Source organism: Neovison vison, chromosome 1 (genome assembly GCF_020171115.1).
Source record: "Neovison vison isolate M4711 chromosome 1, ASM_NN_V1, whole genome shotgun sequence".
Taxonomy (NCBI): domain Eukaryota; kingdom Metazoa; phylum Chordata; class Mammalia; order Carnivora; family Mustelidae; genus Neogale; species Neogale vison.
Window position 1 is genome coordinate 160,249,366 of NC_058091.1, and position 12,420 is coordinate 160,261,785.

Below are 12,420 nucleotides of genomic sequence, written 5' to 3' on the forward strand. Positions count from 1 at the left end.
TGCCGTTTTATGGGTGCATTGAGGCCATTCACATTGAGAGTGATTATTGATAGATACGTTTTTATTGACATCGAGTTACCTTTGAAGTCTTTCTTTCTGTAGACTGTCTCTATATTTCTGTTCAATGCTATTCTTGGGATTTTTCCTCTTTTATAGAACCCCCCTTAATATTTCCTGCAGTATCGGCTTGGTGGTTGCATAGTCTTTTAAGTCTTGCCGGTCTTGGATACTCTTTATCTCTCCATCCATTTTGAATGTCAGTCTTGCTGGATAAAGTATTCTTGGCTGCATGTTCTTCTCATTTAGTGCCCTGAATATATCTTGCCAGCCTCTTCTGGCTTGCCAGGTCTCTGTGGACAGGTCTGACGTTATTCTGATGGGCTTCCCTCTGTAAGTAAGGAGCCTCTTTGCCCTGGCAGCTTTCAAGAGATTATACCTACAATTATAATTTCTCAATTTGACTATCAGGTGTCGTGATGTTTTTTTGGAGTGTATAATCTTGGGTGGAGACCGTTCAGCCTCTAGTACATGAACGCTGGTTTCATTCGCGAGATTCGGAAAGTTTTCATGAAGGACTTGTTCCACGACATCTTCTAGACTTCTTTCTTTCTCCTCCCCTTCAGGAATTCCAATAATTCTGACGTTGGAACGCTTCATGGCATCACTTATTTCCCTAATTCTGCTTTCGTGGGATCTAAGCTGTTTGTTCCAGGCTTCCTCCTGATCCTTTCTCTCTATCTGTTTGTCTTCCAGATCACTAATTCTATCTTCTGTCTCAGTTACCCTAGCTTTGAGAGAGTTTAGATTGGATTGGAACTCATTGAGAGCATTGTGGACCTCCTCCCTGGTAGCTTTAAGCTCCGCCCTAACATTGTGAACATCCTGTCTGGTCGCTTTCAGTTCGGCTCTAATCAAAGGGATTAATTAAAGGGATTATCTACTAAGATCGTTTCCCAATTGTAAATATCTATGCCCCCAATATGGGAGCAGCAAATTACACAAGAAAACTATTCATCAAAATAAAGAGTCATATTGATATGCATACACTAATAGTAGGAGAACTTATCATGAGTCTCTCAGAAATAGACAGATCATTGAAGCAGAAAATCAATAAACAAGAGCATTATATGACACACTGGACCAGATGGACCTCATAGATATATACAGAACATTCCACCCTAAAACAGCAGAATACTCATTCTTCTCATGTGAGCATGGAACCTTCTCCAGAATAGAACACATAATGGATGACAAATCAGGACTCAACTGATACCAAAATGCTGAGAGTATTCCCTGCTTACTCTTAGATCACAATGCTTTGAAACTGGAGCTCATTCACAAGGGAAAGTTCCGAAGGAGCTCAAACACATGGAAGCTAAATGCCACCTTGCATAAGAATGCTTGGATTAACCAGGAGATCAAAGAAGAACTGAAATAATTCATGGAAACCAATGAGAATAAAGACACTTTGGTCCAAAACCTATGGGATACAGCAAAGGCGGTCCTTAGGGGGAAATGCATAGACATCCATGCCTTCCTCAAAAAAATTGAAAAATACAGGACAAAGCAGCTGTCTCTACACCTTAAAGAACTTGAGAATCAACAACAAATAAAACCAACTCCACACATCAGAAGGAAAATCTTCAAGACCAGAGCAGAGAACAATGAGGTAGAAACCAGGATACAGTAGAATGTATCAATGAACCTAGAAGCTGGTTTTCTGAAAGAATCAATAAGATCAATAAACCATTGGTCACACTAATACAAAAGAAAAGAAAGAAAGCCCAAATTCATAAAATTATGATTGAAAAGGGAGAGATCACAATGAACACCAAGGAAGTAGAAACAATCATCAGAAGTTATTATCAACAAACAGTTATATGCCAATAAGCTAAGCAACCTAGATGAAATGAATGCATTCCTAGAAAATGATAAACTCCCAAAATTAAACCAGGGATAAATTGACAACCTGAATAGTTGGATATCTAGTAACGATATTGAGCAGTGATCAAATCCCTCCCAAAAAACAAGAGCCAAGGACCTCATGGATTGCCTGGAGAAGTCTACCAAACATTCAAGACGAAATACGACCTATTCCCCTGATCCAGTTTCAAAAACTTGATGCAGAAAAAAAAAAACTTCCAGACTCTTTCTTTTTTTTTTCAATTTATTTATTTTCAGAAAAACATTATTCATTATTTTTTCACCACACCCAGTGCTCCATGCAAGCCGTGCCCTCTTTAATACCCACCACCTGGTACCCCCACCTCCCACCCACCCGCCACTTCAAACCCCTCAGACTGTTCTTCAGAGTCCATAGTCTCTCATGGTTCACCTCCCCTTCCAATTTACCCAAATTCCCTACTCCTCTCTAATGCCCCTTGTCCTACATGCTATTTGTTATGCTCCACAAATAAGTGAAACCATATGATAATTGACTCTCTCTGCTTGACTTATTTCACTCAGCATAATCTCTTCCAGTCCCGTCCATGTTGCTACAAAAGTTGGGTATTCATCCTTTCTGATGGAGGCATAATACTCCATAGTGTATATGGACCACATCTTCCTTATCCATTCATCCGTTGAAGGGCATCTTGGTTCTTTCCATAGTTTGGCGACTGTGGCCATTGCTGCTATAAACATTGGGGTACAGATGGCCCTTCTTTTCACGACATCTGTGTCTTTGGGGTAAATACCCAGGAGTGCAATTGCAGGGTCATAGGGAAGCTCTATTTTTAATTTCTTGAGGAATCTCCACACTGTTCTCCAAAGAGGCTGCACCAAATTGCATTCCCACCAACAGTGAAAGAGGGTTCCCCTTTCTCCACATCCTCTCAAACACATGTTGTTTCCTGTTTTATTAATTTTGGCCATTCTAACTGGTGTAAGGTGATATCTCAACGTGATTTTAATTTGAATCTCCCTGAGGGCTAATGATGATGAGCATTTTTTCATGTGTCTGATAGCCATTTGTATGTCTTGATTGGAGAAGTGTCTGTTCATATCTTCTGTTCATTTTTTGATGTGTTTGCCTGTTTCGTGTGGGTTGAGTTTGAGGAGTTCATTATAGATCCAGACTCTTTCATTGAAGTCAGCATTACACTAATCCCCAAAACAGGCAAAGACCCTAGCAAAAAGGAGAATTTTACACCAATATCACTAATGAAAATGGATGCTAAGATTTTGAACAAGAACTTAGCAAGCAGGGTCCAACGTCACATTAAAAAGATTATCCACCATAACCAGGTGGGATTCATCCCTGGGCTACAAGGATGATTCAACATTCTCAAATAGAAAAAATTGATATGAGAGAAGAACCACATGGTCCTCTCAATTGATGCAGAAAGAGCATTTGACAAAATCCAGCATCCAATCCTGATTAAAATGTTTCAAAGTATAGGGATAGAGGTAATATTTCTGAACTTCATCAAATCTATCTATGAAAGACCCACATCAAGTATCATGCTCAATGGGAAAATGCTTGCAGCCTTCTCGTTTAGATCAGGAAAACTACAAGGATGCCCACTATCACCACTCTTTTTCAACATAGTATTAGAAGTCCTACCAACAGCTTTCAGACAACAAAAAGAAATAAAAGGTATCCAACTTGGCAACGAAGAAGTAAAACTCTCTCTCTTCGCAGATGACATGATTCTTTATATAAAAAACCCAAAAGACTCCACCCCCAAACTACTAGAACTCATAGAGAAATTCAGTAACGTGGCAGGATACAAAGTTAATGTACAGAATTCAGTGGCTTTCTTATACACTAACAATAAAAATACAGAAAGGGAAATTAGAGAATCAATTCCATGTACTATAACACCAAGAACCATAAGATACCTGGGAATAAACCTAACCAAAGAGGTAAAGGAACTGTACTCGAGGAATTACAGAACACTCATGAAAGAAATTGAAGAAGACACAAAAAGACGGAAGACCATTCCATGCTCTTGGATTAGAAGAATAAACACTGATAAATGTCTCTACTGCCTAGAGAAATCTATACTTTTAATAGCATCCCGATCAAATTTCCACCAGTATTTTTCAAAGAGCTGGACCAAATATCCTAAAATTTGTATGGAATCAGAAGAGACCCAAAATTGCTAAGGGAATGTTGAAAAACAAAAATAAAGCTGGGGGCATCACGTTACCTGATTTCAAGCTTTACTACAAAGCTGTGGTCACCAAGGCAGCATGGTACTGGTCTAAAAACCAACCAGTGGAACAGAGTAGAGAGCCCAGATATGGACCCTCAAATCTATGGTCAATTAATCTTCAACAAAATAGGAAAAAAATATACAGTGGAAAAAAGACAGTCTCTTCAATAAATGTTGCTGGGAAAACTGAACAGCTATATGTGGAAGAATGAAACTCGACTATTCTCTTACACTGTACACAAAGATAAACTCAAAATGGATAAAAGACCTCAACGTGAGACAGGAATCCATCAGAATCCTAGAGGAGAACATAGGCAGTAATCACTTCGATATCAACCACAGCTACTTCTTTCAAGATATGTCTCCAAAGGCAAAGGAAACAAAGGCGAAAATGAACTTTTGGGACTTCATCAAAATCAAAAGCTTCTGCACAGCAAAGGAAACAGTCAAGAAAACAAAGAAGCAACCCAAAGAATGGGAGATGATATTACAAATGACAGTACAGACAAAAGGTTGATATCCAGGATCTATAATGAACTCCTCAAACTCAACACATACAAAACAGACAATCATATCAAGAAATGGGCAGAAGATATGAACAGACACTTCTCCAATGAAGACATACCTATGGCTATCAGAAACATGAAAAAATGTTCATCATCACTAGCCCTCAGGGAAATTCAAATTAAAACCACTTTGAGATATCACCTTACACCAGTTAGAATGGCCAAAATTAGCAAGACAGGAAATAACATGTGTTGGAGGGGATGTGAAGAAAGGGGTACCCTCTGGGGCGCCTGGGTGGTTCAGTGGGTTAAGCCGCTGCCTTCGGCTCAGTTCATGATCCCAGCATCCTGGGATCGAGTCCCGCATCGGGCTCTCTGCTGAGCGGAGAGCCTGCTTTCCTCTCTCTCTCTCTCTCTGCCTGCCTCTCTGCCTACTTGTGATCTCTCTCTGTCAAATAAATAAATGAAATCTTTAAAAAAAAAAAGAAAGGGGTACCCTCTTACACTGTTTGTGGGAATGCAAGTTTGTGCAGCCTCTTTGGAGAACAGTGTGGAGATTCCTCAAGAAATTAAACATAGAACTTCCCTATGACCTAGCAATTTCACTACTAGGTATTTACCCCAAAGATACAGATGTTGTGAAAAGAATGGCCATCTGTACCCCAATGTTTATAGCAGCAATGGCCTCGTTCACTAAACTGTGGAAATAGCCAAGATGCCCTTCAATGGATGAATGGATAAAAAAAGATGAGGTCCATATACACTATGGAGTATTATGCCTGCATCAGAAATGACGAATACCCAACTTTTGTAATAACATGGATGGGACTGGAAGATATTATGCTGAGTGAAATAAGTCAAGCATAGGGAGTCAATTATCATATGGCTTCACTTATTTGTGGAGCATAACAAATAGCATGGAGGACATGGGGAATTAGAGAGGAAAAGGGAGTTTGGGGAAAATTGGAAGTGGAAGTGAACCATGAGAGACTATGGACTCTGAAAAACAATCTGATGTTTTTGAAGGGGTGGGGGTGGGAGGTTGGGGTACCAGATGGTGGGTATTACAGAGGGCACTTATTGCATGGAGCACTAGGTGTGGTGTAAAAATAATGAATACTGTTATGCTGAAAATAAATAAAAAATAAATTAAAAAAAGCAAAGGAAACAAAAGCCAAGATGAAGTTTTGGGACTTCATCCAGTTCAAAAGCTTCTGCACAGCAAAGGGAACAGTCAACAAAACAAAGAGGCAACCCAAGGAATCGGAGAAGATACTTACAAATGACAGTACAGAGAAAAGCTTGATATCCAGGATCTATAAAGAACTCCTGAAACTCAACACACACAAAACAGACAATCATATAAAAAATGGGCAAAAGATATGAACAGACACTTTTCTAATGAAGGCATACAAATTGCTATCAGGCATGAAAAAATGTTTTATCTTTTCTAGCCATTAGGTAGATTCAAATTAAAACCACATTGACATATCACCTTTCACCAGTTAGAATGGCCAAAATTAGCAAGACAGGAAACAACATGTGTTAGAGAGGATGTGGAGAAAGGGGAACCCTCTTACACTGTTGGTGGGAATGCAAGTTGGTGTAGCCAGCACAGGAACAGTGTGGAGATTCCTCAAAAAATTAAACATAGACCTTCCCTATGACCCTGCAATTGCACTACTGGGTATTTACCCCAAAGATACAGATGTCGTGAAAAGAAGGGCCATCTGTACCCCAATGTTTATAGCAGCAATGGCCACAGTTGCCAAACTGTGTAAAGAACCAAGATGTCCTTCAATGGACGAATGGATAAGGAAGATGTGGTCCATATACACTATGGAGAATTATGCCTCCATAGAAAGGATGAATAAGCAACTTTTGTATCAACATGGACGGGACTGGAAGAGATTATGCTGAGTGAAATAAGTCAAGCAGAGAGAGTCAATTATCATATGGTTTCACTTATTTGTGGAGCATAACAAATAGCATGGAGGAGAAGAAGTGATGGAGAGGAGAAGGGAATTGAGTTAATTTGGAAAGGGAGGTGAACCATTAGAGACTATGGACTCTGTAAAACAACCTGAGGGTTTTGAAGGGGCTGGGGGTGGGAGGTTGGGGGAACCAGGTGTTGGGTATTGGAGAGGGCACGAGTTGTATGGAGCACTGGGTGTGGTGCAAAAATAATGAATGCTGTTACGTTGAAACAATTAAAAATAAAAAGTTTTTTATTTTAAATGAAGCTAAGTTTTATGAAAGTGTTTTGATTTTGGTGACTGCAAAAATTTACCAACTGTCATTGAAAGTTACTTTTATTTCATTTTTACTAGAACTAAACTCTACCTCACATAGAAATTACTTCATAGAGTTACTTTAGTTGAAATTGTGTGATGACGTTCCCCTTAGTATGGAAATACTGCACTCATACAAAAAGACCTTGTCCTTAGATGTGTCTTGCAGTGACTGATAACATCAGTTGCTGCATGAAGAGCTTGAACTTTTAAGTTGGCCTCATTCAATATACTTGATAGAATGTCCCCCAACGGAAATTTAGTTGAAACAGGTAGAAGTATTTTATTCTTTTTTTAATAAATCCAATAGAGTCTAATAGACATTTTCTTCTTATGGGACACTGAGGAATATTCTATCACGGTTGTGTTATTTCAGTCCTGGAATCACATAGGCAACCTGAGTTCAGAGTATTCATCCCCCACACAAACTTGGGCATAATTACAACAGTACACACTAATTTGATAAAAAAAAAAAAAAACCTAAAAGAACTTTCAAGAGATGCCATTAATTGAAATAATAAGGTTGGATCTATTCTAGTACAACTTTTTGAATATGATGTATCTTAATAATAATCATGGGGCTCATCAAACTAACAAGATAACTGAGATTCATTTGGAGTTCTTAGAATTCTGTCACTTGGGTATCCCTTCCCCAATTAATTATGATGTATCTGGTTAATATGTCCCAAAAGAACAGACATCGAATGCAAGCAGGAATCCTTTGAGAAATTGAGGGATCAAAAAGCAAATGTAACTATGAGACAAAGAAAATAAGAAAAATATCTCAAAGCACAGAAGGAAAATTATTCCGGGGGGCGGGGAGAGAGATGGGGCATTTGAGTAATTCTAAGGTGAGAGGCAGTACATGACTCATTGCACAAACAGGCAGAACTTTATTTTTTTAATTAAATTTATTTATTTTCAGCATAACAGTATTCATTTTTTTTCACCCAACCCAGTTCTCCATGCAATCCGTGCCCTCAATAATACCCATCACCTGGTACCCCAACCTCCCACGTCCCCCTCCACTTCAAACCCCTCAGATTGTTTTTCAGAGTCCATAGTCTCTCATGGTTCACCTCCCCTTCCAATTTACCCCAACTCCCTTCTCCTCTCTAACTCCCCATGTCTTCCATGCTATTTGTTATGCTCCACAAATAAGCTAAACCATTAAATATGTAAATCAGGTAATTCTATTACCCTAATCACAGTCAAATTTTTCAAAGAACATGTTGATAAAACACTGAGAACTTAGTTTATAAGAAATATGATTTTTTTACCTTTTTTTCCCAATTTATTTATTTTCAGAATAACAGTATTCATTATTTTTTCACCACACCCAGTGCTCCATGCAGGCTGTGCCCTCTATAATACCCACCACCTGGTACCCCAACCTCCCACCCCCCCCGCCACTTCAAACCCCTCAGCCTGTTTTTCAGAGTCCATAGTCTCTCATGGTTCATCTCCCCTTCCAATTTACCCAAAAGCACATACCCTCCCCAATGTCCATAACCTTCCCCCCTTCTCCCAACCCCCCTCCCCCCAGCAACCCACAGTTTGTTTCGTGAGATTAAGAGTCACTTATGGTTTGTCTCCCTCCCTATCCCATCTTGTTTCATGGATTCTTCTCCTACCCACTTAAGCCCCCATGTTGCAACACCACTCCCTCATATCAGGGAGATCATATGATAGTTGTCTTTCTCCGCTTGACTTATTTCACTAAGCATGATACGCTCTAGTTCCATCCATGTTGTCGCAAAAGGCAAGATTTCGTTTCTTTTGATGGCTGCATAGTATTCCATTGTGTATATATACCACATCTTCTTGATCCATTCATCTGTTGATGGACATCTAGGTTCTTTCCATAGTTTGGCTATTGTGGACATTGCTGCTATAAACATTTGGGTGCACGTGCCCCTTTGGATCACTACGTTTGTATCTTTAGGGTAAATTCCCAGTAGTGCAATTGCTGGGTCATAGGGCAGTTCTATTTTCAACATTTTGAGGAATCTCCATGCTGTTTTCCAGAGTGGTTGCACCAGCTTGCATTCCCACCAACAGTGTAGGAGGGTTCCCCTTTCTCCGCATCCTCGCCAGCATCTGTCATTTCCTGACTTGTTGATTTTAGCCATTCTGACTGGTGTGAGGTGATATCTCATTGTGGTTTTGATTTGTATTTCCCTGATGCCGAGTGATATGGAGCACTTTTTCATGTGTCTGTTGGCCATCTGGATGTCTTCTTGGCAGAAACGTCTGTTCATGTCCTCTGCCCATTTCTTGATTGGATTATTTGTTCTTTGGGTGTTGAGTTTGTTAAGTTCTTTATAGATTTTGGACACTAGTCCTTTATCTGATATGTCGTTTGCAAATATCTTCTCCCATTCTGTCAGTTGTCTTTTGGTTTTGTTAATTGTTTCCTTTGCTGTGCAAAAGCATGGTACTGGCACAAAAACAGACACATAGACCAATGGAACAGACTAGAGAGCCCAGAAATAGACCCTCAACTCTATGGTCAACTAATCTTCGACAAAGCAGGAAAGAATGTCCAATGGAAAAAAGACAGCCTCTTCAATAAATGGTGTTGGGAAAATTGGACAGCCACGTGCAGAAAAATGAAATTGGACCATTTCCTTACACCACACACATAAATAGATTCAAAATGGATTAAGGACCTCAATGTGAAAAAGGAATCCATCAAAATCCTTGAGGAGAACACAGGCAGCAACCTCTTCGACCTCAGCCGCAGCAACATCTTCCTAGGAACATCGCCAAAGGCAAGGGAAGCAAGGGCAAAAATGAACTTTTGGGATTTCATCAAAATCAAAAGCTTTTGCACAGCAAAGGAAACAGTTAAGAAATATGATTTTATTGAACAGACTCCCTTTTAAATTTATAGATTAGGGAATTCTTTCAGAATTATTTTTCTTTTATTTAAATTCAATTAATTAATTAATATAAAATTTATTTTTAGTTTCAGGCGTAGAGTTTAGTAATTCATAAACTGCATATAATACCAAGTGCTCAATCCATCAGATGCCCCTCTTTTTTTTACATTAATTCAGTAATATAATTTAACATATGATAAATAACAATATAGTTCATATTTGAAGTTTCTCCAGTTTTCCCCAGATTTTCTTGTACAGTCTTTTAAAATATTCAGAATCCAATCAAGGTTCAGCCTTATACACTTGATAGATCATCATGTTTCTAGTCATCGTTAATCTAAGGCAGGAGTTGGTAACCTTTTTAGTGAAGGGCCAGATAGGTGTCTGTTTCAACGACTCAGCTCTTCTCTTGTAGCTCAGAAGCAGCCAAGGTCCTTTGCAAACAAATGGGTGTGGGTGTGTGTCAAGATGTGACCTAAGAATTACAGTTTGTCAAACCCTCATCTAAGTCATTCTTCCCATCTTTTTTGTCCATAACGACATCATCATTTTTGATGAGTCCAAGCCTGTTGTCTTATAGAATATCCCATACATGGTTTTCCTGATGCCTCTCTTAATGGCCATCACCCAGTTACCACATTCCCCTAGCTTCCTCCCCTCCAGCAATCCTTGGTTTGTTTCCTATGGTTAAGAGTACCTTATGGTTTGTCTCCTCTGATTTTGTCTTATTTTATTTTTTTAAAGATTTTATTTATTTATTTAACAGACAGAGATCACAGGTAGGCAGAGAGGCAGGCAGAGAGAGAGAGACAGGAGGAAGCAGGCTCCCTGCAGAGCAGAGAGCCCGATGCGGGGCTCAATCCCAGGTCTCTGGCATCATGACCTGAGCTGAAGGCAGAGGCTTTAACCCACTGAGCCACCCAGGCGCCCCTTGTCTTATTTTATTCTTCCCTCACTTCCCATATGATATTCTGTCTTGTTTCTTAAATTCCACATATGAGTGAAATCATATGATAATTTTCTTTTTTTTTACTGATATATTTCACTTAGCATAATGCCCTTTAGTTACATCCAAATTTTTGCAAATGCTAAGATTTCATTTTTGATGGTCCATTTTGATGATCCATTGTATAAAAATACCACATCTTCTTTTTCCATTAATCTGTCAGTGGACATCTGGGCTGTTTTCATAGTTTGGATATTGTGGACATTGCTCCTGTAAACATTGCTATACATATTTCTTGTTCTATATATTTGTCATTAATTGACATTAAATATTATGTAATTCATGAAGTATACACTTTAATGTAAAATGTCCAAGAACACTGCCTTAAGGCTTCCCTGCTTGAATTTATGTCTATTTAATAGTTAGGTTTATAGAGGAATTTTAAAGAAAAACTTTAGTATGTATTTGCCTCTGTTGATTACTTATTAATCTGAATTCTTGATATGAACTTTCATTTATTTATCTATAAAAATAAAAAAATAACAGAACAGTTAATCTGTTTCATTTGTATTTTAAGGCCTTAAACTAAAAAAAAAAAAAATACACACTTCACATCGGAGAGAATGAAAAAAATTAGGAAGTCAAGAAACAACAACTTTGGCAAGGATGTGGAAGAAGAGAGACCTTCTTACACTCTTGTTGGTAATGCAAGCTGGTACAGTCACTCTGGAAAACAATACGGAGGTTCCTCAAGAAGTTGAAAATAAAGCTGCCCTATGACACAGCTATTGCACTACTAGGTATTTACCTCAAAGATACAGATGTAGCAAAACTAAGAGGCACCTGCACCTCAGTGTTCATAGAAGCAATGTCCACAATAACCAAATTGTGGAAGGAGCTGAGATGTCCTTTTACAGAATAATTGATACAGAAGATGTGGTTCATATATACCATGGAATATAACTCAGGCATCAGAAATGATGAATACTTATCCTTTATATCGACATGGATTGAACTGGAAGTACTATGCTAACTGAAATATGTCAGTCAAAAAAAAAGACAATTATATGGTTTCACTGATACTAGGAATCTAAGAAACAGTGCAGACTATCGTAGGGGAAGGAAGGGAAAAATGGAAAGGGAAGAAATAAGAGACGGAGACAAGCCATGAGAATGGGAAAGAAACTGATGTTTGCTGGAAGGGAGGTGAGTGGGGAAATGGGGTAACAGTGTGATGGGCATTAAGGAGGGCATGTGATGTGAAGAACACTGGGTTTTATATGCAACTGATGAATTACTAAACCCTACAACTGATCTAATTATTTTCTCTATGTTGGCTAATTGAATTTAAACTAAAAGAATAGATGCTGGAAATTTGGGGATATGTGGATAGTCAATGAAATTTAATGTGATAATTGTTTCACAGGTGTATACAATCCATAAGTTTTGTATATTGAAAATCTACAATATTTTCTTAATGTCAATTATACAACAATATATTGTTTTTAAGGTAATCTATTTTTAAACATATGATACTTGACTGACACTTACTGTATGATCAATAACATCATTTAAATTACTATAACAATCTTAATCTCTTCTTTAGGGACTTTTTAAATTTTTTTCAATTTT